The sequence below is a fragment of the Triticum urartu genome, chromosome 4A, assembly GCF_056163025.1.
Source record: "Triticum urartu cultivar PI428250 chromosome 4A, HENAU_Tu73, whole genome shotgun sequence".
Taxonomy (NCBI): Eukaryota; Viridiplantae; Streptophyta; class Magnoliopsida; order Poales; family Poaceae; genus Triticum; species Triticum urartu.
The window spans coordinates 126,474,431-126,481,441 of record NC_141876.1 but is presented as its reverse complement, the minus strand read 5'-3'; the positions used below and the strand labels follow the sequence as shown (position 1 = coordinate 126,481,441).

Sequence of the window (7,011 nt, the reverse complement as noted above, 5' to 3'; positions counted from 1 at the left end):
GCACCAAAGGAATCACATCACCTCGTGGTTAAGCGAATATTTCGATATTTGGCTCATACCCCAACACTATGATTATGGTATCCAAAGGGCTCAAAGTTTGATCTAGTTGGATTCTCAGATGCTAATTATGCTGGTGATAAGGTTGATCGCAAGTCCACATCAGACACATGTCACTTTCTTGGACGATCTCTTGTCTGTTGGTCTTCAAAGAAGCAGAACTGTGTATCACTCTCTAGTGCTGAATCTGAATACATTGTTGCTAGATCTTGCTGCGCTCAGCTTCTCTAGATGAAGCAAACCCTCAACGATTATGGCATCAACATGAAGCATGTGCCTCTGTACTGTGAAAATGAAATCACCATCAAGATCGCTCACAATCCAGTTTAGCACTCGAAGACAAAGCACATTCAGATCCGTCATCATTTTCTCAGAGATGACGTGTTGAAGGAAGACACTGATATCATTCACATCAATACAGAAGAGCAATTGGCAGATATGTTCATGAAGCCTTTGGATGAGAAAAGGTTTTGCAAGCTGTGGTGTGAGCTAAATATCTTAGAATCCTCAAATGTCCTGTTAATGGAAACACATACTAACGCTTATGCATATTGATGACTTAGGCGCGCAACACACGAAGTAACGTATATCTTCAATTCATGAAGACTTATCCTTTGAGTGTGAATACATTAATGTAGAATTTAACTTCGGAGCGCCACGATAATTGTGCGCTGTGTCTGGGTCTAATATTTCCTATACGGTGGGTAACGCCACCACCAACCTTTCTTGAAGATTTTTTATTTGGCGTCATGATTGCATTATCTTCATAATTGGTTTGACTTCAACATTGGTTTATCTTCAAGGTTTATCTTCGCAATGTTGTTTTGGTCTTCACTAATATATATATATATATATATATATATATATATATATATATATTCACTAATATATATATTCACTAATATTCACTAATATATATATATATATACTCCCTTCTTTCTGGTTTATAAGGCTCAATTCAAAAATCTCACCAACCAAGGTAGATGATGAGTTGTGAAATATTTTTTGTAGTTTGCAAAAGCACCCAATTAATGCTCTTGTTTTTCTCAAAAAATTATGTTTACGAATGCATTAATTGCAATGCATGCATGCATTGATCAATTTTCTCTTAATACTTGCATGTAATGATTTAATGCACCTTTAAGTCTGAACATGTGATGGTGAACAACCAAATTGAGCCTTATAAAATGGAAAAACTAAAATTTTAAGATAAGCTTATAAACCGGAAAGAAGGAAGTATATATGATGGGTCTATTCTAATAACATCCTTAATATGATAACACTTCCTTATTCGGCTAACACTTCGATTGCAAAAATTCATCAGTGCGAACCCACCCCGAGCTGCACCAACAAAACAAAACTCCCAGCCCACCACCGCACGACCACCACCCATCCTCACCAACGCCCTGATCCGCTCCACCTTCCTCCTCCTAGCCCCGAGCCGCCACGCACCACCAAGCGATGCCGGAGCCCCGCCCAACCATGCGCCGCCGGAGCCCCGGCCAACCACGCGCCAACAGAGCCCCGCCCCACGGCGCCACGCGCTGCCAGAGCCCCGCCGCACCACTCGCGGCGACTCCCCACTACTTCACACCTCCTCCCGCCATGGCCAACACCTCCGAATTCTGGCTAGCCATAGCCTCCCCGCGACGCGCCGCCGATGGATCCAGCCATCCACGGCCTACTCACGTCATGCCGCCAGTGGATCCAGCCATGCACGGCCTCCCTTGATGCGCCGTCACCGGATCCGGCCATCCCGAGCGCCGCCCTGCCATGGTGGTTGGGCCTCCCTTGATCTCCCCTCCCTCCGGCGCCGGCCAGCGCCACGCCCGGACCTGACCCCTCCCTGTTCATCCACATCCTCCCTCCCATCCCGCTGCATCTCTCCCCAGCTCTTCCTTCCTTCCGACGGCCCAAAATCCATGCCTCTCGAGCCGCCCCGGGGTCCTCCTCTCCGTCCACGGCCAGATGTAGGCCGGGCGTGTCGTCTCCGACCTCCTTCATCATCCACGGCCCCCGCGCCACCCCTGGACATCGGCACATGACGACGAGCTTGTTCTACTCGCGTGAACTCGCGTGAGACATTTGCTCACGCGCCCCCTCAGTGGGAGCTTCTTCTCTTCCGGCGAGGACAAACGACCTCGATCCGGCGTTTCCTCTCCTCACCGTCCTGCCCTTCTCAGTCAGGTGCCATCAACCGCATGGGAGAGGGGAGAAACTCCCAGCACCGGCCCTGTGTCATTCGAGCGGTGAAGCCCCCTTGCAGTTTGCGACATGTACGAGTGCAGTACGGTAGTCACGTTGGTGCAGCCCGCTGGCCTCCAACAGGGGATGCAACTCTTTCGGTGGGCGAAGTGCAGTCCACGACGAGCACCAATGCAGTGCGGTGCTCTTCAATTCTTTAGATTTCTTTTGTGCAGTTCTGTTTGGAGCTTCCCAGCCTCCGCCGCCGCATCGAATTCAAACTGCACGTACACGTTGCGATCTAAGACAAGGAGTCACGTTTGATCTCCATAGGTAAAAACCAAAAATCATCATCGATCCCCCTAATCCACTTTTCAAAACTGATCTGATATTCTTGTTTGTACAGTCCAATGGAAAACACAAACGAGGGAGATTACCAGGCCAAAGGTAGTCTGAATACGTGAGTGAGATGCAGTATAAATGCTACAGTTCTATTTTTAAGTTATTTATTTATGCCCAGCATACACTAATTTCAGTACTCTGTTAGCAGAGTGCACTTCAGTTTCCCTGAGAAAACTGAAAACTGCTATATTCGGATTGTGCTTGGCACGGATGTACCCGCAATTTTTGGTGCTTGGCATGGCTGTACCTAGAGACCACTAGCAAACTTGGGGCACTTCAGACTTCAGAGGACTAGATAGAGGATGGGATGCGATGCAACTGTGGCATCTCAACTGACATGGCGGCGACAGTGGCTCGACGATAACGCAGCGGCTGTAGCTTGACAGTGACAACGCGTAGGCGGCTCCATTGGACGTACCGTGGCGGCGACGATGGCGGTGGCAGCTTGACAGCGACGAAACTGCTGCAGCTCAATAGCAACGAGGGCACAGCGGCTCGACGATCCTCTACTTTTCTGATCCATGCAGTACGCCTCTCTCTAATTTTTGGCACGAGAATATTCAGAGTATAGAGAAACAAGCAAGTTCGTTGGACCCTTCTGTTCATTTGTTGGTGAGTAGCAGAAGCCGTTGGATGGGATGGATAGTGAAGGAATGCCCGATTTTGACCCCTACGGCAGTTCTACCGTGCACGAAGGCACTGCAGACGAGCCACGTCCGATCAGTCCACTATGTTCTCTAATGCAGAAAAATGGAGGAGAAATCAATTATAAAAAAGAAACACAAGACACAGTTTGCTCTCTCTCGATGGACTCGCTCTCCTGCATGCAGTTCTTTAAGATTTTGATTGATGTCCTGTATTGTGGGTCGTGGAGTTTGATTGATGTCCTAGTAAAGTTCATAAAAAATTGTCTGTTTAGATTTGCAGTGCGGTGCATAGTATATAGGAGTTTTCTTTTGTAAAAAATTGTACAGAGGAGTTCACTTATTTTTTTTGGAGGATTTTTTTGCAAAATTTGTATCGACATAGTTTATAATTTGTTAAAAATTAGATGTTGAAAGCATGATGTAGTTTCACTCTTAAAAAACCTTGGTTACGGCAAAAAAAGCAAGAAGCATGCATTTTGTTTCAATTTGGGTCGTGGCTCACTTCCTCCAATGCAAATTTGAATTGCACTTGTTCCTGTGTGGCGTTGTGTGTTCCAAAAAAGTGTATAGCATGGGCACTTGCAGTACATTTCTTTGTCGTGTGCGGTTCATTGCACTTGGCCTCGCAGTTGAGATGAAATTATAAAGAGAAAATGCTAGCAAAAATTTAAAAATAATGCAGTTCCCTTTGTCGACATTGCAATGCGTTTCATTTTGTAGTGAATCAAGTGATTCACTCTGTAAAATAAAGATTGTCGAAAAAAAATATGAAGTGCGGTCAATGTTGATGTAGTCGTGATGTAGTACACTACTATCGCCCTGCGCAGCTCAGATCGAATACACACAGAAAAATAGTGGAAAAAGTTTAGTTCGTTAAGCGGTGTAAAAAATGTAATGAGGTTCACTTTGGAGAGTGTTGAGGTTCGCTTGTGCTCTATGTGAAGTGCAAAAATGTTATGGAAGCACAAACAATAATGTGGTTCACTTTTGATAGTGTTGTTGTTCACTTTCATTCAATGTGAAGTGCAAAAAAAAGTTAAAAATAAATGAAAAGAATTAATGCGGTTCACTTAAACTTATGTCGAAGTTCACTTTTTCTTCAATGTGCACTGCACTCGCCTCATATCACAAGAACAGTAAAAGAAAAACTCACGCAACACTTTGTCGGACATTGCAGTGCGGTTTTCTATCTAATGCAGTGCGGTTTTCTCTCAGGTTAAGTTCACTCGCCGATTTGGTTGTCGCAAAAAACAAAGTTTTCGCATTTCGGTAATTTTAAAACTGCTCCTAAACCGTAGGGAATTAGAGAGAGTGTTCTACATGAGTAAGTTGCGTCTCGTCGATATCTTTCCAACGGCGTATCATTTGAATCATTTCGACAAGCGGTTTGTTAAAATTTTGCGAAAACAGCCGCTGCCACTCGTCGTCCGCCGCACCATTTTCAAAATTAACTCAAAACAGTAAGGAATCTCAAAACCATTTCTACATATGAAAGTTGCGCCTCGTCCATAGCTTTCCAACAACGTATCACACGCCTCGTTTCGACAAACGGTTCAAAAACTAGAGCGAAAACAATACAAAAATTGCTAAAAATTCAAAAAAAAACAGAATTCAACGATTTACTAAATTTGAAACTACTCTTAAACCGTAGCGAATTATAGAAAATAATAGATATGAAAAAGATGCGCCTCGAGGATATCTTTCCAACGATGTATCATTTGTTTCATTCCGGTGAGCGGTTTAGAAAAAAAAAACGCGAAAAAACACTCGCTGCCACTTGTCGTGCGCCGCACCATTTTCATATACTTGTGGGAATTTTTCATTATAGAACTTGGCTTGTATATTCCAATGATGGGCTTACTCAAATTGCCCTAGGTCTTCATGATCAAGCAAGTTGGATGCACACCCACTTAGTTTCTTTTATTGAGTTTTCATACACTTATAGCCTTAGTGCATCTGTTGCATGACAATCCCTACTCACTCACATTGATATCTATCGATGGGCATCTCCATAGCCCATTGATATGCCTAGTTAATGTGAGACTATATTCCTCCCTTTTGTCTTCTCCACAACCACCATTCTATTCCACCTATAGTGCTATGTCCATGGCTCGCGCTCATATATTGCATAACAGTTGAAAAAGTTTGAAAAGGCTAAGTATGAAACAATTGATTGGCTTGTCATCAAGGTTGTGCATGATGGGAGCATTTTGTGTGACGGAGATGAAGCATGGCCAAACTATATGATTTTGTAGGGATGAGCTTTCTTTGGCTATGTTATTTTGATAAGACATAATTACTTGGTTAGTACGCTTGAAGTATTATTATTTTTATGTCAATACTAAACTTTTGTCTTGAATCTTTTGGATCTAAAAATTCATGCCATAATAGAGGAAATTACATTGAAAATTATGTTAGGTAGCATTCCACATCAAAATTTCTGTTTTTATCATTTACCTACTCGAAGACGAACATGAATTAAGCTTGGGGATGCTTGATACGTCTCCAACGTATCTATAATTTTTGATTGTTCCATGCTATTATATTATCTGTTTGGGATGTTTAATGGGCTTTAATATGCACTTTAATATTATTTTTGGGACTAACCTATTAACCAGAGGCCCAGTGCCAGTTTCTAATTTTTTTTGCCTATTTTAGTGTTTCGCAGAAAAGGAATATCAAACGGAACGAAAACTTCGCGAGGATCTTTCTTGGAACAAACGCAAACTAGAAGAATTGGAGTGGAAGTCTGGAACTCCGCGAAGATTCCACGAGGCAGGAGGGCGCGCCCCCACCCTCATGGGACCCACGGAGCTCCACCGACGTACTTCTTTCGCCTATATATACTCTTATACCCTAAAAACATTAGGGGAGCCACGAAACAACTTTTCCACCGCCGCAACCTTCTGTACCTGTGAGATCCTATCTGGGGCCTTTTCCGGCGATCTGTGGGAGGGGGATTCGATCATGGAGGGCTTCTACATCAACACCATAGCCTCTTCGACGATGTGTGAGTAGTTTACCACAGACCTTCAGGTCCATAGTTATTAGCTAGATGGCTTCTTCTCTCTCTTTGGTTCTCAATACAAAGTTCTCCTTGATGTTCTTGTAGATCTATTCGATGTATTACTTTTTTACGGTGTGTTTGCCGAGATTCGATGAATTGTGGATTTACGATCAAATTTATCTATGAACAATATTTGGTTCTTCTCTGAATTCTTATATGCATGATTTGATATCTATGCAAGTCTCTTCGAATTATCGGTTTAGTTTGGCCTAGTAGATTGATCTTTCTTGTAATGGGAGTGTGCTTAGCTTTGGGTTCAATCTTGCGGTGTCCTTTCCTAGTGATAGTAGGGGCAGCAATGCACGTATTGTATTGTTGCCATCAAGGATAAAAAGATGGGATTTATATCATATTGCTTGAGTTTATCCCTTTACATCATGTCATCTTGCCTAAAGCATTACTCTGTTCTTATGAACTTAATACTCTAGATGCATGCTGGATAGCGATCGATGTGTGGAGTAATAGTAGTAGATGCAGAATCGTTTCGGTCTACTTAACACGGACGTGATGCCTATATTTCATAATCATTTCCTAGATATTCTCATAACTATGCACTCTTTTATCAATTGATCGGCAGCAATTTGTTCACCCACCGTAATACTTGCTATCATGAGAGAAGCCACTAGTGAAACCTATGGCCCCTGGGTCTCTTTC

At 43.2% G+C, this 7,011-nt stretch overlaps 1 long non-coding RNA gene across 1 annotated transcript; it reads left to right on the top strand.

Annotated features, from left to right (window-relative positions):
* Nucleotides 1-1,418: 1,418 nt before the first annotated feature.
* Nucleotides 1,419-3,775, top strand: LOC125551097 (uncharacterized). The gene is made up of 3 exons (XR_007302191.2): nt 1,419-2,574; nt 2,648-2,701; nt 2,792-3,775. It is a non-coding gene; the product is annotated as an uncharacterized LOC125551097 (long non-coding RNA).
* Nucleotides 3,776-7,011: the final 3,236 nt, after the last annotated feature.